The 22,465-nt window shown below is 36.6% G+C and overlaps 1 protein-coding gene and 1 pseudogene across 1 annotated transcript in view; one reads left to right on the top strand and one right to left on the bottom strand.

The window, feature by feature from the left end:
• The window catches only part of GABRG3 (gamma-aminobutyric acid type A receptor subunit gamma3), an 858,838-nt gene that overhangs the window by 25,312 nt on the left and 811,061 nt on the right, over positions 1–22,465 (top strand). The window lies entirely within an intron of this gene.
• On the bottom strand, positions 18,351–19,363 carry LOC138149864 (retinitis pigmentosa 9 protein pseudogene; annotated as a pseudogene).

Here is a 22,465-nt window from a genome sequence, read left to right as displayed (position 1 = left end):
GAGAGAGACAGAGAGAGAGACAGAGAGAGAGAGAGACAGAGAGAGAGGGAGGGGGGGAACAGGTCATATATGCCAATATATGGCTTTATTCCAGACTGTGACACTTCTTAAAGGTATGACTGTGGGAAAATTAATTAAATCCTTTGGTACCACATTAAACTTTCTTCTATCCCCACAGTTGCTAGTGCTCTGCCTTTTCAAATAAGTTGGTATTTCCTTAAATGTATATGCATTGTGTCCCTCTAAACTTGTGGTTCTTAGTGTGTGTGTGTGTGAATCTCTGAGCAGTCAGGTGAAAGCCTCTGGTCCTTTCTTCAGAACAATGTGATTCAATGCTTAAAATACATCCGTTTACAGAGGATGTCAGTTCTATCCAAAGATAGCTAGAAATTTTTTGTTTGTTTGGTGTTTTAAGTTCATATACCCCAGGGCGAGGTAGAATGCTTGTTCAAACCAGAAACTATTTAAAGCCCTTGATTCCCACACATTTTGTACATAGTAGGCACTCAGTAAATACAGAGCATACCAAAAGTTTTAAATTATTAAAGTCTAAAACTGTACAAAAAATGTGGGGACACCCTGTATTTATTGAAGAAAATTCTCTGAATCTGTTTCCTTACCTGAATAAATGGTTATAATGACACATGCAATACCAATCTCACAGGATTTTGGTTAAGAAAATGCTTTGCCATCTGAAAAGGAGTACAGAAAAGTATGCTATTATTATTTATCCCATGCTGAAACAGTTCCACCAGTTGTAGAATTGAAAAGAACTAATGACTATGCTAACTGTTCAATAAATGTAATAACATCTAATAAAGCATAAGGCATTCCTCATCTCAAGGAAATTTGAAGAAATTGATAATCTCAGCCCTGAAAAAAACCAAATAAATTGATCTTTAACACTGAAGCTTTAAACTAGATAGGGAATGGGGACTTTTGGGATTGGGGGAGAAATCAAATTTCCAATTGCACAGATTTTACCATTAAAGTATGTGTCTACTCTTTCCTTATAAAGCTAATTCTGCCAAGGGTATAAAGTGGGAACATAATACCAGTATCTTTAGGACAATTGCCCATTGTCTCAAAGGCCCAGGTGATAAACTGTACATCTTGCACTTTATAATGTCATAAAGGGAGCAATGGTGGTTTTCTACCCCTGGCACCTCTCCCTTCCTACCTGTCTTCCTGCCAATTTGCCTAACCATTTCTGTACACATAATCAGAGCTTGCATTCAACTAAAGATCTGTAGTTACCAGTGATGAAATTGGAAAATATTTCCATTCATTCCATTCCCAGACTATGTTTAGGAATATAAACCTCTATTATGGGAAATTGGGATCACTGTGGGTGTTCTACCAGTGGTGCTCTTAGGACTAAAATGCTTAGCTTGGTTTTATAAGAGGCACCGAAAGGACAGTAGAAAATGGAGCTCCCAATCTAGTACTAACATATTTTTTGATTCTGTCACATATAGTGAACAGTAGATGACTTCAGAGAGCTCTAAGCCTTTTGGTTAATGGCATTTGTGACCTTATGTCATAAAATTTCCAAGAAAAGCTCTGAACAGGACATGCTTGTAACTCCTTGGACAGAACAGGGTTGCTATTTTTCCACTGTCTGCAATGAGAACTCCCTTTATGTTATTCATTTTGTTGTTTATAGCTGGTTGGCTTATTTAGGACATAGAAGTGAGCTAGGTAGTGCAGTGAATAGAACACTGGACTTGGAATCAGGAAGATTCATCTTCCTGAGTTCAAATCCAGGTTCAAGCACTTAGTAGCTATGTGATCTTTGGGAAGTCACTTAACCTTGTTTGCCTTCATTCTTCACCAATAAAATGAGTTGGGAGAAGGAAATGACAAATCTCTCCAGTATCTTTGTCAAGAAAACCCCAAATGGGGTCATAAAGAGTTGGATTTGACTGAAGAACAACATATATTATATACGCATATATGTATGTATTTGTGTATATATATGCATACATATATTCACACATATGTGTTTATATAAATATTGATGTTCATATAGATGCATATATACATCATACACACACACACACACACATATATATATGTAAATTTACTCAACAACCACAAACTCTACCCAGGGTAGGCATCTTGCCAATGAAAAAGATATTATTATTATTATTGTTGTTGTACAATTTTTCACTTCTGTAGAATAGGAATACAAATAACATCTACCTCCCAGGACTATTGTTGGGATCAAATAAGATAATAATTGCAATGTGTTTAGCATAAAACCTGGCACAAAGTAATCACTATAAAATGGTAGCTATTGTTGTTGCATTTGTATAATGCTTAAGTGTTTGTGAAGAACATTTATCATTGCTTCTAGGAAATGTCAAAATGCACACCCAAAGCACAGTAACTCAGAAGTGTCATCTTCATGTTTAAAGGAAAGCATATGCCATTTAAATCAGAACTCAGAACTCTATCCTTTACTGTACCTAAAGGACATATGAGGGGAAGAAAAAACCCTGTTTCTGAATTTAAGAAATATTCTCTCATGTTAAAATAGGATTTTTGAGGTTGGGGTGGGGAGGGAGGTGAACACAAAACCCCTGTAGGAGTATAGCATTTTGGGGAATTACCTCTCAAATGTATTGATACTCAGCCAAGTTGTGGTAGATTCAAGGTATTTTGTAAGTTTGCAACATAGTTCAATAGTTTTAACTTATTAATTTTTACTATTTATACATAGTTGAAATCAGAAGGATTTTAAGGAAATACTATCACCCCCAAATTTCTGTCTACTTTTCACTGACTGACAAAAAAGAGGCCATATTCCCCCTCAAAGTCAACTTCTTTACTTTGTTTTTCAAATAATATTTTATTTTCCCCCAGTTATATGTCAAGACAATTTTTAGCATTCATTTTTACAAGATTTTGAGTTCCACATTTTTATTCATCCCTCATTCCCTTCCCCTCTTTTGAAAATAGGAGGCAATTTGAGATAGGTTATATGTGTGTTATCATATAATACATATTTCCATTTTAGTAACAGTTTTGAAAGAAGACACATATCAAAAGAAAAAAAACAAAAAAAAAGAACAAAGTAGTCAAGAAATATGCTTTGTTCTGCAATCAGGGTCCAACAATTCTTTTTCTGGATGTGATAACATTTTCCTTCATGATTCCTTTTAATTTGTTTTGAATCATTGTGTTACTGAGAAGAGCTGAGTCATTCATAGTTGATTACCACACAATGTTGCTAACACTGTACAGTGTTATATTGGTTCTGCTCATTTCACTTTGCACCAGTTGTTATAAGTCTTTCCAGGTTTTTCTGAAATCTGCCAGTTTATCATTTATTATTTACAATGGTATTCTATTATATTCATATACCAAAGCTCGTTCAGCCATTCCCCAATTGATGGGCATCCCCTCAATTTCCAATGTTTTGCACCACAAAAAGGGCTGCTATAAATTTTTTTTTTGTCCATGTAGGTCCTTTCCCCTTTTCTGTGATCTTTTTTGGGATACAGACTTAGTAGCGGCATTTGTAAGAATAAAGGGTATGCACAGTTTTGTTGCCCTTTGGACATAGATCCAAATTGCTCTCCAGAGTGGTTGGATCAGTTCACAACTCCACCAACAGTGCATCCATGTTCCAATTTTAACACGTTCTCTCCAACATTTATCGTTTTTCTTTTTTTTTTTGTAATATTAGCCAAGCTGATAGGCATGAGGTGTTACCTCAGAATTGTTTTTATCTGTATTTCTCTAATAAAAAGTGATTTAGATCACTTATTCATGTAGGTATAGATAGCCTTGATTTGTACATCTGAAAATTTCCTGTTCATATTCTTTGAACATTTATGAGTTTTGGAATGGCTTATATTATTATAAATTTGACTCAGTTTTCTATTTGAGAAATGAGGTATTTATCAGATATACTTGCTATAAAGTGTGTTTCCTACCCTTCTGCTTTCCTTCTAATCTTGGTTGCATTGGTTTCATTTGTACAAAAGCTTTTTAACTTTATATTATCAAAATTGTCTATTTTATATTTTGTAATACTCGATATCTCTTCGTTGGTCATAAATTCTTCTCCTCCCCATAGATCTGACAGGTTGACTATTGCCTTTTCTTCTAATTTGCTTATAGTGTCACTGTTTATATCTAAATTATGCACCCAACAACATCTCACCAGTCAGATTCACTAAGATGACAAAACAAGAAAATGATAAATGCTGGAGAGGATGTGGAAAAATTGGAACACTAATGGTGGGATTATGAACTGGTTCAACCATTCTGGAAAGCAATCTGGAACTATGCACAATGGGCTATGAATAAGTGCATACTCTTTGACCCAGCAATACCACTTCTAGGGCTGTATCCCAAAGAGATCATAGAAGCGTGCAAAGGACCTGTATGTACAAAAATATTTATAGTAGTGCTTTTTGTGGTGGCAAAGAAATATAAATCAAGGGGATGCCCAACAATTGGGAAATGGATAAACAACTGGTAGTATATTAATATAATGGAATACTATTGTGTTATAAGAAAGAGGAGCAGATAAAGTTCATAATTACCTGGACAGATTTACATTTAACTGATGCTGAGTCAGGAGAGCAGAATCAGGAGAACTCCATACACAATTACAGAAACATTGTATATGTGATGACTAACTTTGATAGACTGGGCTCCTTTCAGCAATGCAAAGTTAAAGACAGCTCTAAAAGACTCATGATGGAAAGGGTTATTCACAATCAGAGAAAGAACCACAGAGTCTGAAAGCAGATTGAAGCAAACTACTTCCCCTCTTTTTAAAAAAATTTCTTCTTTCTCCTTTACTCCATTGGTTATAATCCCTCTTTACAACTTGACTAATGTTTAATGTGAAGGTATTTGTAGATCCTGTATTTTATTTCATGCTGCCATTGGGGGAGTGGGAGAAAATTTGAAACTCAAGGGATTGAGGAACTGAATGTTGTAAACTAAAAGTAAATAATTAAATTAAAATTTAAAGAAAGGAAGGAAGGAAGGAAAGAAAGAAGGAAGGAAGAAAAAGAAAGAAAGCACCCATTTTTTCTTTATCTTTGCATATTGTGTGAGATTCTAGTCTATACCTAGTTTGCATCCTATTGCTTTCCAGTTTTCCTAGAAGTTTTTGTCAAATAATAAGTTCTTATCCCTAAAGCTGGGGCCTTTGGATTTGTCAAACATTAGGTTGCTACACTTATTGAATACCGTGTACCCAATCTATTCCACTGATCCAACACTCTATTTTCCAGTGCTGGATAGTTTTGATGGTTACTGCTTTATATCTTGGGATCTGGTATTGTTAGACCACTTTCTTCTTTTTTTTTCTTTGATTCTGTTGATATTCTTGATGAATTTTGTTGTTATTTTTTTCTAGCTCTAACAAATTATTTTTGGTAGTTTGATTGGTATGGCACTAAATACGTCAATTAGGCAAAATTGTTATTTTTACTTTATTGACTCGGCCTAACCATGAGCAATGGATATTTTTCCAATTCTTTACATCTGACTTTATTTGCCTGAAAAGTGTTTTGTAATTGTGTTCATATAGTTCTTGGATATATCTTAACCAGTAATCTCAACATTATTTTATATTATTTACAAGTTATTTTAAATATAATTTCTTTTTATGTCTTGTTTCTGGGTTTTGTTTGTCATATATAGAAATGCTGATGATTTATGTACATATATCTTATATTCTGCAACTTTCTTAAAGTTAATTCTTTCAGTTAATTTTTATTTGATTCTCTAGAGTTCTCTAAGTATATTAGCATATCATCTACAAAGAGTGATAGTTTTGCTTCCTCATGGCCTATTTTAATTACTTTGATTTATTTTTCTTCTCTTATTGATATAGCTAGCATTTCTAGTACTATATTGAATAACAGTGGTAGTGCAGTAGTAGTGGTAGTAGTGTGCATCCTTGCTTCATACCTGATCGGGAAGGTTTCTAGTTCATTCCCATTACATATAATGCTTGCTAATGGCTTTAGAAAGATATTGCTTCTTATTTTAAGGAATGTTTCCTTTTTTCCTATGCTCTCTAGTGTTTTTTTTAATAAGAAAGGGTGTTGTATTTTGTCAAAAGTTTTTTTAGCATCTATTTAATCATGTGATTTCTATTGGTTTTGTTATAATATGGTAAATTAAGCTGATAGTTTTCCTAATACTGAGCCAACCTTGTATTCCTGGTATAAATCCTACATGGTCATAGTGTATAATACTTGCTATACTAGCCTGGCTAGTATTTTGTTTAAAAATTTTACATCAATATTTGTCAGGGACATTGGTATATAATTTTCTTTCTCTGTTTTAGCTTTTTCCTATTTTAGGTATCAGTACCATATTTGTGTCATAAAAGAGTTCGATAGGACTCCACTTATTTTGCCAAATAGTTTATATGAATTGGAATGAATTGTTCTTTAAATGTTTGGTAGAATTGACTTGTAAATCCATCTGGCTATGGGTATTTTTTCCTAGGGAGTTCCTTAATGACTTGTTCAGTTTATTTTTCAAAGTTGGGCTTATTTAGTATTTTATCTCTCAATTTGTTAATCTAGGTAATTTGTATTTGTGTAGACGTTCATGGATTTCACTCCCATTGTCAGATTTTTCGGCCTATGATCGGGCAGAATGTCTCTGAATGATTGACTTCATCATGGGTGGTGACTTCGCCTTTTTCATTTTTCGCTTTTCTTTTTATTTTCTTTTTAAATAAATTAACTAATGCTTTGTCCATCTTGTTACGCTCTCCCCTCTCGGAACTCAATAAATTCAACCAAAACATAAACAATGAAGAAACTAAGGAGTTAAATAGACATTTAGAAAAGATAGAATGAAAGATCTTTGGAGAAAACTGAATGGGAACAGAAAATCATGTAAATATTTTCTCAGCAGCACATGGCACTTACACAAACATTAACCATGTATTAGGACATAAAAACCTCAAAATCAAATATAGAAAGGAAGAAATATCAAATGTATTCTTTTGGGATCATAAAGCAATAAATATTACATTCAACAAAGGACAGTGGAAATACAGATGAAAAATTACTTGAAAACTAAAATAATCCAATCCTAAAGAATAAATAGGTTAAAAGAAAATAATTGAAACAATGAGTAATTTCATTAAAGATAATGACAACAATGAGACAAAATATCAAAATTTATGGGATGCAGTGAAAGCATTACTTAGGAAAAATATTCTTTCTCTAAATTGTTACATTAGCAAAATTGAAAAAAGAACACATCAATGAATTGGGCATTTAATTAAAAAAAAACTAAAAAAAAGAACAAACTACATCTTGCTAAAAGGTACATAGACAATGAAGCAATGTCAAAACTAAACATGTATGCACCAAATGGTATAGCATCCAAATTGTTAAAGCATAAATTAAGTGAGATACAGGAAGAAATACAAAGAAAACTAAGCTTACCTTTTAGCAAGATGTAGTTTCCTTCCTTATGTTGTTAATTGAATTGTTTGTTTCTGTATTTTTTTTTAAAGCAATCAGGGTTAAGTAACTTGCTCAAGGTTACATGGCCAGTTATTTCTGGGTGTGGTGCTAAGTATCAGCACCTGGATTTGATCCCCAGGTCATCCCGACACTGGAGCCAGTGCTCTTACTCGCTGAGCCACCTGGCCACCCCTGTTTCTGTATTTTTGTAGTATTTTTTTTCCTTGACCTGATGGTTGTGAAATTTGACTATAACATTGCTTGAGGGTTTTATTTTCAGGTCTCTTTCTTTAAGTGGTAGGTGGGTTCTTTTAATGTCTATTTTGCCCCCTGGTTCCAAGGCATCAGGGAAGTTTTCCTTGATAATTTCTTGAAAGATGCTGTGCAGGTACTCATTTTGATTATGGCTGTAGTCCAATGATTCTGATATAATTTCTCCTGGATTTATTTTCCAAGTCAGATGTTTATCCATTAGGGCATTTTACATTTTCCTTCATGTTTTCATTTTTTTTTAAACAAGCAATTGGGGTTAAGTAACTTGCTCAAGGTTACATGGCCAGTTTTTTTTTGTTTGTTTGTTTTGTTTTGTTTTAGGGGGGTGCCTGGTTGTGAAGTATCTGAGGCCAGAACCAATCCAGGTCCCCTGACTCTGGGGCCAGTGATCTTATTCACTGTGCCACCATGTTTTCATTGTTTTGAATTTGTTCAATTAATTCTTGATATCTCAAAATGTCATTAGCTTTCACTTGTCCAGTTCTAACTTTTAAGGTGATTTTCTCAATTAGCTTTTGCACTTTTTTTTTCCTTTTGACCAATTGTCCTCTTTAAGGAGTTGTTTTCTTCAGGAGATTTTTCGTATTTCCTTTTACATTTGGTCAATTTTACTTTTTAAGCAGTTGTTTTCTCTTTCTAAGCTGTTGACTCTTTCTTTTTCATGATTCTATTCTACATATCTCATTTCTCTTCCCAATTTTTCTTCTACCTCTCTTTGATGATGTTTAAGTTCCTTTTTGAACTCTTCCATGAGTTCTTTCTGGGCTTGAGGTCACTTGCCATTTTTCTTTGGTGTTTTGCCCATAGCTATTTTGATATTGATGTCTCTCCTGAGTTTGTCTTAGTCTTCCCTATCACCATAAAAACTATGATCAGATTCTTTGGTTTTCTTTTTTCTGCTCATATTTTTGTGTTTTTTTTCTTTCTTTTAAATTAGAGCTCTGCTCCCAGGGTGGAAGGGGTATGATCTCTGTCTTATTGGGCCACTGGATGCTGTTACTGACTGTTTACCTGGTACTGCACTGATGTTGTCATCAGGCCCATGTACCCTTGCAACCTTGTGTCTGATGCTGTGCTGAGGAGGTGAGTTGGGGGGTGACTGGCAGTGCTGGAGGCAGTAAGGGTCTGGCAGCTTACCTGGTGCTGATCCAGGATCCTAGTGATGGTCTCTGGCATATCCTGAGGCTGGAAGGTATTTTTTCATATCCCCAGCATTACATTGAAGCACCATACTGATGATGGCCTCTTTCCCCACAGTTATGCTTGATGCATTTGGCAGAGGCCTGGTGTTTGCATATTTGTTTAAGCTCCCAAAGATTTGGCATCTACCTGTTTGCCCAGGGTATGTTCCGGCCCCTAAAGATTCCCTTCTTGCCCAGGGCTATAATGAGGACCATACAGGAGGGTCCTCAGAGCTGGTGTCAGCTGGTTCTCTTATCTATGCTAAGGCATTTGGTGGGGAGGACTCCTGATGTTGGTGTTTGCTTGCTCTACCTCGATGGTGCTCAGGATCTCCCACTGATTTGCTGAAGTTGGGCTTGCTCCGACACTTCTTGTCCTGGACTATGCTCTAATTTTACCCAAATGAGATCGACCTTCCTTGCCTATTTCCAAGTTTCGCGGGCTCGAAGCTCATTTCCCCCTGTCTTTTGTGGTTCTGCTGTTTCAGGATTTGTTCGGGGGCATGATTTCATGGTTGTTTAGAGGTGAATATGAGAGACTTAGGGGGATTATGGCTCACTCTTCTTTCTTATTTCCCAGAGGTTCCAACCCTTTTGCTTTGATTTCATCCCCTCTCATACTCTACCGCTATTTTCAATCTCAAGCATCCTCCCTGCCATCTCCTGTTTTTTTAACTTTTCATTATCAAATGCTTCTTTTTGATTGCCTGAAAATATGCTGAGAACACCCCATCTTTAGACAAAGAAACAAATGAAAGCAAAAAAAAAAAAACAACCAAACAAACCTTCCCTAGCCATTACCACCTGCCCAGGGTCTCATACTATATTTCTCTTTTCTTTCTCAGACAAATACTTGAGGTAAAACAAAACAAAACAATAAAAAATGTCTGTGAAACTGTCATCTTTTCTCCTTTTCCTTGCATGTCATCCCTTTGCTATCTGGCTTCTAGGTTCATTATTCACCCCCAAAATGTACTATTTAAAGTTGGCAAAGATTTCTTAATTGATGTAGTGGTCTTTAAAAAAATATTTTATTGATTTATTTTAAATTTTCGACATTCATTTTCACAAGATTTTGAGTTACAAATTTTCCCTCTATCTTTCCCCTATTCATCACCCCAAGATAGGGAGCCTGTTGAATACCCCTTTCCTCAATGTGCTCTCTCTTATATCTTTGCCCACCCCCCCTCTAACTTTCTAGTAGGGCAAGATGGTTTCCTATACCACAGTGCCTGTATACCCAGTTCCATGTAAAAAACAATTTTTTAAACCTTTGTTTTTAAAACTTTGATTTCCAGATTCTTTTCCTTCTTCCTCCTTACCTACCCCCACTGAGAAGATAAAAATTCAACATAGGTTGTACATGTGTAGTTATGTAAAACATTTACATGGTAGTTATATTGTGAAAGACTAACTATATTTCCATTAATTCTATCCCACCCCCACTTATTCTATTTTCTACTTTGACCCTGTCCCTTTTCAAAAGTATTTGCTTCTAACTACACTCACCCCCAATCTGCTCTCCCTTCAATCATCACCCCGCTTATTCACTTTCTCCCTACTTTCCTGTAGGGTAAGATACCCATTGATTTTGTATGTTATTCCCTCCTTAAGCTAAATTCAATGAGAGTAAGGTTGATCCATTTCCTTTTACCTTCCTGGTCTTTCCCCCTATTGTAACAGTTTTCTCTTGCATCTTTTATATGAGTTAATTTACCCTATTCTATCTCTCCCTTTCTCCTCCCAATATATTCCTCTCTCACCTCTTAATTTTGTTTTTTAGATATCATCCTTTAATATTCAACTAATCCTGTGCCCTATGTCCATGTCTACATGTAAACACACATATTTATACACACATATACCCTCCTATTCATATATATATACATGTATGTATACTATATATTCATATATATTCCCTTTAACTATCTTCATACTGAGAAAAGTCTCATGAGCTACAATTATCATTTTTCCATGTAGGAATATAAATACTACAACTTTAATAAATTCCTTATGAATTCTTTTTCCTGCTTACCTTCTCATGCTTCCATTCCTTCTTATATTTCAAAGTCAGATTTTCTATTCAGCTCAGGATTTTTCATCAAGAATACTCGAAAGGCCTCTATTTCATTTAATGACCATATTTCCCCTGAAGCATTCATTATACTCAGTTCTGTTGGGTACTTGATTCTTGGTTTTAATCATAGCTCCTTTTACCTCTGGAATATCATATTCCATGACATTCTATCCCTTAGTGTAGAGGCAGCTTGATCTTGTGTTATCCTGATTGTGTTTCCACAATACTCATATTGTTTCTTCCTGGCAGCTTGTAACATTATCTCCTTGACCTGGGAGGTCTGGAATCTGGCTATGATATTCCTAGGAGTTTTCTTTTGGGGATCTTTTTCAAGAGGTGATCAGTGAATTCTTTCAATTTGTATTTTGCCCTCTGGTTCTAGAATACCAGGGCACTTTTACTTGAGAATTTCTTGAAGGATGATTTCTAGGCTCTTTTTTTGATCATGGCTTTCTTGTAGTGCAATAATTTTAAAATTATCTCTTCTCCATCTATTTTCCAGGTCACTGGTTTTTCCAATGAGATATTTCACATTCCCTTCTATTTTTTTCATTTGTTTGTATATGTTTGATAGTATCTTGATTTCTCATAAAGTCATTAGCTTCCATTGGCTCCAATCTAATTTTGAAGGAATTATTCTCTTCAGTGAGTTCTTGATATTTCTTTTCTTCTGGGCAATTTGGCTTTTTAAGACAATATTTTCCTTATTGGCTTTTTGGGTATCTTTTGCCATTCGAGTTAGTCTATTTTTAAGGTGTTATTTTCTTCAGTATTTTTTGGGGTCTCCTTTAGCAGGCTGTTGACTCACTTTTCATGATTTTTCTTGCTTCATTCTTATTTCTCTTCCCAATTTTTCCTCCCCTTCTCTTACTTGATTTTCAAAATCCTTCTTGATCTCCTCCATGGCTTATAACCAATTCATATTTTTCTTGGAGAATTTTAATGAAGGATTTTTTACTTTGTTGACTTCTGTTTCTATGTTTTTATACTCTTTGTCCCCAAAATTATACTATGGTCTGATTGTGCTTCCTCTGCTTGCTCATTTTGCCAGCCAATTACTTGACTTGTGAGCTCTTCGCCAGGGTAGAACTTTGCTTCCACAGTGGAGAGAGCTGTGTCCCAAATTTTCGGGTCTTTGCAGTTGTCAGAACTATGAGGAAGACACCTTTTCTACAGCCACCACACTCTCTGGCACACTCACAACAGGACCACTGCCCAAGGTTTTGAACCAGATCCAAGTAGGTCAAAGCAAGAGCAATTACCCTCTGAATGTTTTCTTGGTCATCCTTCAATGTATAGGCCAGGAGCTCTGGAGGCAGCCATGTGGCAGCAGCTGCAGCCACTGCTGGGCCTCTTCCACCTCTCACCCCAGGGGCAGGGTCCAGACTGTACTCTTCCATCACCCATTTCCAACAGAATTCCACACTGACCTTGTACTTTCTCTTTGGTGTTTATGGCTTGAGAAGTCTGGAAACTGCTACACCTGCCAGTGATTCACTCTCCTGAAGTCTGCTCTGGCCTGTCTGCTAGTTGGGGCTGCCTGGGCTTGGGCCACACTGGGTCTGGGACAGCACAGTGCTATAGTCCATTCCTTTTGGCCTGCCAGGTTGCATTCAGCAGAAGATTTCTTTCTCTCTCTCACTTTGTGGGTTCTGTAGCTCTAAAATGTGTTTAGAGTCATATTTTACAAGTATTAAAAGGGGTTGGAGTGGGAAGTCAGAGAAGTTGCTGCTTTTATTCCACCATCTTGCCGCCACCCCCGATATAGCAGTCTTTTCCCAGTTTTTATCCTTGTATGACTACCTACTTCAACTTACAGGGTTGATCAACCTTAACTTCTGAATACTGTCTGCTCCTTGGGATTCTCCTCCCACCGGTTTCATCACCTCTCTTCAGTCTGCTTCAGCGGTTCATTTGTTTGCTGTGATACACCTCGATTCTGTGGTTTAACCAAAGGCCTTGGCCCAGGTATCCTATTCTTCTCTCTGTACTTTCATTCTGGGGGATTTTATCTGCTCCCATGAATTTATATATCATCTATGTTGGCTACTCACTAGTCTATGTGTCCGACTTCAATCTTCCTCCTGAATTTCAATCTTATCTTACTAATTGTTTATTGGTCTTTTTAGAATAATTAGCCCAGAGACATCTTGAATTTTATTGCTTGAAACAGAACTTATTGATTCTGCATGTATATATCTGCATGTATCCCTCCTCCACATTTCTCCTTTTCTGTCAAAAGTACTACCATTCTTCCAATATCTCATGTTTGTAACACTGGCCGTTTCCTCTATTCCTTACCCTTCAGCACCTCATGTATCCAATGGGTTGACAAATCTTGCGATTTCTACGTTTATACGGTCTCTCATATCTGACCCTTTCTCTCTTCTTATACAAGTATGACCTTAGTTCAGGTTGTCACACTCCTCCTAAAGGTTTGGGACCCTCCCTCAGTTATATCTCCATTATAGTCTATCCTCCACATTGCCACCAAACTTATTTTCCTAAATCTTCAACATTTCCATGTCACAATCCTATTCAATTAAATTCAGTGCCTTACTCTTGCCTATTGGATAAACTAAAAATGCCTCTAATTACATTTTAAACTCTTTACCACCTGATCCCAAGCAATTTTTCCATTCTTATTTCACATTATTCCTTTTTTTTTCATTCTGTGATCTATACAAACTGGCATTCTCACTGTCCCTTACACTGGATACGCCATTCACAATCGGCATGCTTTTGGACTTGCAATGCACTATGACTAAATTCCACCTCTTCCCCACCTCCCAGAATCCCTATCATCCTTTAAGCACCAACTTCTATATAAAACTTTTCCTCATCTTCTTCAATTGTTAGTGCTGTCCATCTCAAACAACTTTGTATTAAGTCACTTTATCATTGCCTTTATTCTCTGGTATATGGGTATACATGTGTGTGCATATATATATGCACACATATACACGCACATATGTATGTATATATACATATATTTGTGTATGTGTGTTTTTCTTTCCCAACAAGTATATATTCAAAGATAGACTTCCAAGTGTTTTACACATAATGAAATAATTGCAAATTGATTCTCTTTGTATCTGTTCATGCTAATTTTATTGTTATTATGTAGGAATCTTAATGATTTGTATTTTATAACTTGAAAGTTTTCTGAAATTATTGTTTCAATGAATTTGTAGCTTTTATTCAAGGTATTTTATATTATCATTTCACCTATAAAAATGATAATGTTCAGCAAATGCACAATCCATCAATGGAAAAAGTACACATGGCTAGGGAACATGCATGGAAGGGCATATGTGTGGGAAGACAACTCAACATAGCAGGCACAGCAATGTTCTTTATTAATGTCATCATACATTGTGCGGTGAAATGTCAACACTGTTAATGCTCGCCTGTTCTCAGGGTCATTGTTGCTCCTAGCCATTCTTCCTCTGATCACATGGTTGCAGAGTTTCTCTTTGTTACCAGTTTCTGGACTTGAGCTCATTCTCTCACCTTATATAGGTATAGTGTTTAGAAAACTTCTCTCTGACAAGAGAAGGCTGACTTTTAAAGACATGGTCAGATTATGAGATGCCACATCTGGTAAAAGTTGTTGCTCAATAAAAGTTAGCAGAATACCCCTAGAGCATTTTACCTAATCTTCTTGGTGCTAGGATTGAATTGTTTTACTTTGTCCCAGATAATTTTCTTAGAAATTTTCAACATACACTCAGATAGGGATGTTAATGAAATTGAAATAAAACTAAAGTCCTAACAATCTGAAGCAACATCTTTATCTTTCACCTAACTGATGTGATTCTTGTTTATTCTTATGTGTGGTGGCCAGCGTTAATACATCCTGGCTTTGAGTTGTCATAGAGAAAATTTAAGAATAATAATGCCAGTTAGATGTGATGGGTCATGACAATATTCTCTGGTAACGGGGAGGCTAAAGATGGTACATTACTTGAGCTCAGCTATTCAGAATGACTAAAGTCAGGCAGGTGGCTACCCTCAGTCTGGAACCAATATTATGAGGCCCTGGGATCTGAAGGTCCACTAGACTTTCCAGGAAGGGTCCAATAAGCCAAGGTAGGAAAAACAAAGCAGGTCAAAACTTCTGTGTCCATTACTATTGGGATAAGACAGTTAGACAGAATTAAACACACACACACACATACATACACACATATATGACATCGGCAGGGAAATGATAATACTGAGAATTACTCCAAAGGAGTGTAAAGGAACTTTTATGCCCTCTCTTAGTTCTATAATTAGGAATGTGTTACAAAAATATAGTTGTGAGAGAAAATTTCAGTTGGAAAGAGGATATAATGGAGGAATCATATACTGTGCTCCTCTGTTTTGGGTTTCTTGCAATTTTAAGTATATTAAGAAGATAAATCAACATGCATTTGAAGTGCCTCCTATGTACATGTAGTGGGGTGTAAAGCCAATCACAAGCAGCTTTCCAGAGGACTGCTCCTGTGAAAGGCTTTCAAGTTTCTGATTATATAGTATAGTGAACTCTCTATTTATTCAAATAACAACTCAGAGCAAAACATTCACAGAAAATCAAGGTACAGCATTCACAATGTTACAACTTATCACAAAAAATCAAAACACAGCATTCACCATGCATGTCACAACTCAAAAACTTATCACTAAAATGGCCACATAGTTTTCACCAAATTGGTCACACAGTTTTCAACAAAGTAAGATCATTTAGTAACTCAATCATTTAGTAACTCAATCATTCTATCATCCTTAAGTCAATCAGTCTTAAGGAGAAGAGCCTCTTTAATCTTTAATCACTCATCCTTAAGGCCTCCTTAAGGGACACAAAGTACAATAGTCAAAGTTCTACCCCCATGGGGCACAATTAAGTTCCAATATCAGTTCATATGTTGAATCCTATTCTGAGCCACTTTGGGCTTCTATGTTTGCCCTGTGATGGCAAGACATTTTAATTCTTGGGAGACTATACTACTCCATGCCTTATAGCAATATGCCGTCAGGGGAAAATACCACTGACAAAAAGATGAGCCTTTTCCTCAGGGAGAAGCCTAGGGTCATTCAAAGTACTGCACAATCCAATGCAGATGATGCGGCCTGCTTTCCTTCTGCTGTTCTGTTCTGGGATGAATTCATTCCCATTCAGAGATTTGACTCAAGAAAAGATGTTCTATGTGCTGCCCATCCAATTTCATATTGGAATCTGGACTTTAGGCATTCTGTATTCATGACAAAATTAACCACATATGATGATGAATTCTTGCTCAATGTATGGGAATGAGAAACTTTTAAATGGTAATGTGAAAAAACAATTACACCTTATCAGAGTTAGCTATTGATGTTCCTCTTCCTTCTTCCTACTATCTTTCTCCCTTCCTCTTCCTCCTCTCCTTTCCCTTCATGGGCCACACTTTTCTATGATCATAAGTGACTGATTCTTAATAAATATCAGTTGAATGATTGCCTTATATGTTACCATGAATGTTGTTAAGTTTTGAGGTAAAATTGTGCTTTTCAAATGCCAAGGGTTTTCAAATACTTAACATTTTTTTTTCAGAGTAATGTAACTAAATCATACGTCTGCTTTATAAAGAGAGAGTTCTTTGGTGAAATGTTTTTTGGGGAAATGTAGTTTAAGGGATAGCCCCAGAAAGGCAGGAGAAAGATGGAAGACTTTGTGGGAAGGAGCTTTTAGAAACTACCTTCTTCTGAAGGAATAGTGGATGCCTGCTTTTTTTTTAAGTTAGTGTCATATCTCTGAGGGACATCAAGTAACATTTGTAGTACATCATTTCACATGAGCATTTTTTCATTATTCTTGAGATCTGAATTCTATAACTTCATCTTGATGGTAAAATGTTTCTTTTATTTGGGCCCATGATATCATTTTATTCTTGAGGTTTTTTTTTATGGTCTTTAAAATGTGATGTCCTAGAGGCAGGCCAGGAAGCCAGTGGTGTGCTAAGAGAGGCAGGCCAGGAAGCTGACAGAGCAGGTGCACCATGATGGACATGCTGAGAGAGTCAGGGAGGGAAGCCAACAGCGGGGGCACGCTGAGAGAGGCAGGCCAGCATGGCGCAGTGTGCTAAGAGAGGCAGGCCAGGATGGCATGGCTGGCAGAGGCCTGATCAACAAAGAGGGCAATTCATCCCACCAACCACAAGGGCCACTACCACGCCTATCACCAAAGGGCTGGGACTGGACAGAGCAAGGTAAGAAGGAAATGCAGGGCCCTTGGCAGGGGCAGCAAGCTCTCCTGGGACTACCACTCCATAGCCCAGAAATTTAAAAAGCCCCTATCAGGACCTCCAAGGACCAGGATGGCAGAGTGCACCCCAGTTGCTTCAATCCCCCACCCCCTTTGACCCTTAAAACATAGTAATTATTGCCCCAGGGCAAAATCCTAAACAATAAAGGCTTGAGAACCCTACAGGAAGGGCATGGCTAGAGCCCTACCTCAAAATGGGTAGACAGCAGACTGCAAAGACAAAGATTCTGGAGTCCTACTATCCTCAGAGGGAGGAACCAAATTCAGAGGAACACAATGTTGACTCCACACCCACAGCTGAAGCATCAACAGGGAACAGGTCCCAAGCACAGAAAGCTTTCCTAGATGAGTTCACAAGGAACTTTGAAAACCAAATGAGAGAGATAGAAAACAAAATGAATAATTCTTTTAAAATCAAAATTTCAAAATTAGAAAAAACACTAAAATGAAGAAAACAGCTCCTTAAAAAGAAAAATTGTGATCTAGAAAAGGAGCTCCAAAAACTAACCGAGGAAAATAATTTGCTAAAAACTAGAATCAACCAAATTGAAGCAAATAACTCTATGAGGAACCAAGAATTAGTCAAACAAAACAAGAAGAAGGAAAAATTAGAACAAGAGGTAAAATACCTCAACAGAAAAATAACTGACCTGGAAAACAGATCAAAGAGAGATAACCTGAGAATCATAGGCCTACCAGAAAATCATGATGAAAAATTGAGGCTGGACAACATCCTCCAAGAGCTCATCAAGGAAAACTACCCTGAGATACTAGAACCTGAGGGTCAAATAGAAATCTAGAGAATACACTAGACACCTCCTGAAAGAGATCCCAAACTGAAAAGTCCTCAAAATGTTGTGGCCAAACTGCAGAACTACCAGGTGAAAAAGAAAATACTTCAAGTGGACAGAAAGAAACAATTGAAATATCGAGGAACCATAGTGAGGATCACACAGGATTTGGCAGTCTCTACACTGAAAAATTGGAGGCAGTGGAATGCAATTTGTTGCAAGGCAAAAGAGCTCAAGTTACAGCCAAGGATCACCTGCCCAGCAAGACTAAACATATTATTTTTTTTTCTGAGATAACTTGAGTTTTATTATTCAACACCTGATAGCATTCAACTGCAACTGCTAAAGATCCATAATTTTCACGTAAGTCAAACCTACAGCCACACCAACACTCTGCTTTCATGGGGGAATCTATTTAGGAAATGCCTAGAATGTCTTTATATCTTATGCTTGATTTTCTTCAAAAAATGTATCACAAACTACAGTAATCAAGGAAGATGACAATGAGAATCCCACAGTATGGTATATAAGCAACTCAACATCATGCTGAATTCATCACTGTTGCTAGCAAAAGCAAAATGCCACAAAAGTGATGCTCAATGACACATTTTTTGGTTCCTGAAATTCTGTCAACTGAGGCCCTTTTGTGGCTACTTCTCCTTCAGTACCTATGACATTCAGCTATGATTCTGGAATGATGAGGTGGATTAAAAGAAAATCAGTTTTTAGTCAGAGTCTGAACTCTCATTTGACTTAGATTTGCGCTTTTTTTTTCTTCTCCTTTTTCCTTTTCTTATGTTTCTCCTTCTTCTTCCTTCTCATCTGCTTCTCTTTACATTCTGAGGAACTGGAAGCACTGACATCTTCATCTGAGGTGGAATCCTCTAGCAACTTCTTTAGCTGTGGTATCTGCTCTGAACTGTTCTAATTTCTGATTGCCTTTGATAAAGAATGGGCATTCTTTGTCACCTGTTCTGTATCCGTACCGTTTACAGCGCCAGCATTGCATAACCTTGACTTCTTTCCCCAGGGACATGCAGAGTCCTTTAGTTGGAGCATGAGCCAGAAATTCTCTGGCATGTTCATTGCCTGGTATGTCTGCTATATAGTCTTCTGGCTTGGTCTCATCTTCCTTGATAAGTCCAGGAGGAGGTCTTTCATAAAAGGACTTGAGGTGCTGCAGCTGCTTCCGCTGCTGCACTTCTGGCTGGCACCGCTCGCTTCTGTTCCTGGCACCTCTGCTCCTCCAGCTCGGCCAGTTCCCGGGCCCTCTTGGGGGGCGGCGGCATGGCCTGGCCTGGCTGGGCTGGGCCGAGGCTCCCCACCGCCAAGACTAAATATTATTCCAGGCAAAGAGATGGTCATTCAATGATATAACATATTTCCACACCTTCCTGATGAAAAAGTCAGAGCTCAATGGAAAATTCAACCTCCAATTATGAGACACAAGAGAGACCTAGAAAGGTAAACAAGAAACTCACATACACACACACACACACATATACACACATAAACCCTCTTATTTATTAAGAGCCAACTGTTCATAGACAAATAGAAGGTATGAGAATAATTTACACAAAATGACGATAAAAAAAATCTTATTAAGGGCTACAAAGGGACTGCAATGGAATAAGAGGAATGGATGAAGTGGAAAAGGGTAAATTCTGCCACACAAAGAGGCATAAAAACAATATAGTAGAGGGAAAGCAGGGAGGGAGATGAGTATTATGTGAGCTTTCTCCTCATTGTTTCTGGTGCAAGGAGGGAATAACACAATGCGTTAAGCATAGGACTCTATGGAGAAGAGATGAAAAGGTATCATAAAAGAGGGAAAGAGGGGAGGGAGAGGAGGTTCACATGAAATTTGTTGGTCTTGGTCAGAAGAAGAAATAACATTTCATTAAGTATAAAAATATCCTACAGGCAATAGGAGAGGAAAAGGGCTACGAAAGGGGGTGGTTAAAAGGGAGGGAAGAAGTAAGCTGGAAGGGGAGGAAGGGGAAGCAGGCTGATAAGGGAATACTGAGGGAGGTGGTGGTCAAAAGGAAAAGTATTAAGGAGGGGAAGGGAGAAGGGGAGAAAAAAATAAGCATAAACAGGGGAGGGAATAGGATGGAGGGAAAGAAAGAGATAATAATCATAACTGTGAATGTTAATGGAATGAACTTTTCCACAAAATGAAAGCAGATAGAAGAATGGTTTAAAAACCATAATCCTACAATATGCTGTTTACAAGAAACACTTGTGAAACAGGGACATACACATAGGGTAAAGGTAAAAGGCTGGAGTAAAATATACCATGCCTCAGCTGAAGTAAAAAAAAAAAAAGCAGGGGTAGCAATCCTTATCTCAGATAAGGCAAAAGCAAAAATTCATCTAATTAAAAGAGATAAGGAAGGAAAACTACATCTTGCTAAAAGGCACCATCGAGAATGAAGCAATATCATTACTTAACATATATGCACCATGTGGTATAGCATCCAAGTTCCTAGAGGAGATGGTAAGGGAATTAGAGGAAGAAATGGATACCAAAACTACACTAGTGGGGGAACTTAATCTCCCCCTCTCTGACCTTGATAAATTCAACCACAAAATAAACAAGAAAGAATTTAAGGAGGTGAATAGAATTATAGAGAAGGTAGGTATGATAGATCTCTGGAGAAATCTGAACTCAGTGGTAGATGGCAAATACACAAAAATTGACCATATACTAGGCCATAAAAAACCTCACAATTCAGTGCAGAAAGGCAGAAATAATAAATGCATTATTCTCAGATCATGATGCAATAAAAATCATATGCAATGAAGGGCCATGGAAAGACAGACTAAAAACTAATTGGACACAAAACAATTTAATTCTAAAGAATGAGTGGGTCAAACAAGAAATCATAGAGACAATCAGTAACTTCATTCAAGAGAATGACAACAATGAGACAACATACCAAAATTTGTGGGACTCAGAAATGGCAGTTCTTAGGGGAAGTTTTATATACCTGAGTGCACACATGAATAAATTAGAGAAAAGGGAGGTAAATGAATTGGGCATGCAATTAAAAAGCTAGGAAAAGAAGAAATTGAAAATCCCCAATTAAATACTAAATTAGAAATACTGAAAACCAAAGGATAGTTTAATAAAATTGAAATTATGAAAACTATTGTATTAATAAATAAAATTAATAGCTGGTTTTATGAAAAAAAACAATAAAATTGATAGACCCTTAGTGAATGTGAAAAAAAAGAAAGAAGAAAACCAAATTATGCATATCAAAAATGAAAAGGGTGAATCTACCACCAATGAAGAGAAAATTAAAACAATAATTAGGAATAATTTTACCCACTTTTATGCACATAAATTTGACAATCTTAGTGAAATGGCTGAATATTTACAAAAAATATGTTGCCCAGATTAACTGAAGTGGAAGTAAATTATTTAAATAACCCCATCTCAGAAGAAGAAATCAAACAAGTCATCTGTGAACTCCCTAAGAAAAAATCTCCAGGGCCAGATGGATTCACCAGTGAATTCTATCAAACATTTAGAGAACAATTGATTCCAATACTCTACAATTGATTTGGGAAAATTAGTGAACAAGGAGCCCTACCAAATTCTTTTTATGACACAAATATGGCACTGATACCTAAATCAGAAAGAAATAAAACAGAGAAAGAAAATTATAGACCAATTTCCCTCATGAATATAGATGCAAAAATTTTAAATAAAATATTAGCAAAAAGACTACAGCAACTTATCACAAGAATAATACACTTTGACCAGGTAGGATTCATTCCAGGAATGCAAGGATGGTATAATATGAGGAAAACCATCAGTGTAATTGATCATATCAACAATAAAACTAGCAAAAGCCATGTGACTCTCTCAATAGATGCAGAAAGGGCTTTTGACAAAATACAACATCTATTCCTATTAAAAACAGTAGAAAGTATAGGAATAAATGGAGTCTTCCTTAAAATAATAGGTAGCATGTATTTAAAGCCATCAGCAAGTATTACATGTGATGGGGAGAAGCTAGAAGCATTTCCAATAATATCATGGGTGAAACAAGTATGTCCACTATCACCCCTTTTATGCAATTTGATACTAGAAATGTTAGCAGTAGCAATTAGAGAAGAAAAAGAAATCAAAGGAATCAAATTAGGCAGAGACCAAAGTATCACTCTTTGCAGATGATATGATGATATACTTAGAGAATCCAAGAGAATCAAGTAAAAAACTATTTGAGACAATACATAAATTTGGCAAAGTTGCAGGTTATAAAATAAACCCACATAAATCCTTGGCATTCATCTATGTTTCTAATGAAATTCAATAGCAAGAGAAAAAAAGAGTTGTGAACTGATCCAACTATTCTTCAGAGTAATCTGGAATTATA

Source organism: Petaurus breviceps, unplaced genomic scaffold (assembly GCF_028583685.1).
Source record: "Petaurus breviceps papuanus isolate PSGF00001 unplaced genomic scaffold, PetGlider_PUasm1.0 90849, whole genome shotgun sequence".
Taxonomy (NCBI): Eukaryota; Metazoa; Chordata; class Mammalia; order Diprotodontia; family Petauridae; genus Petaurus; species Petaurus breviceps.
Note: the sequence above shows the minus strand (reverse complement) of the source record. Positions and strands in the feature narration are given on the sequence as shown.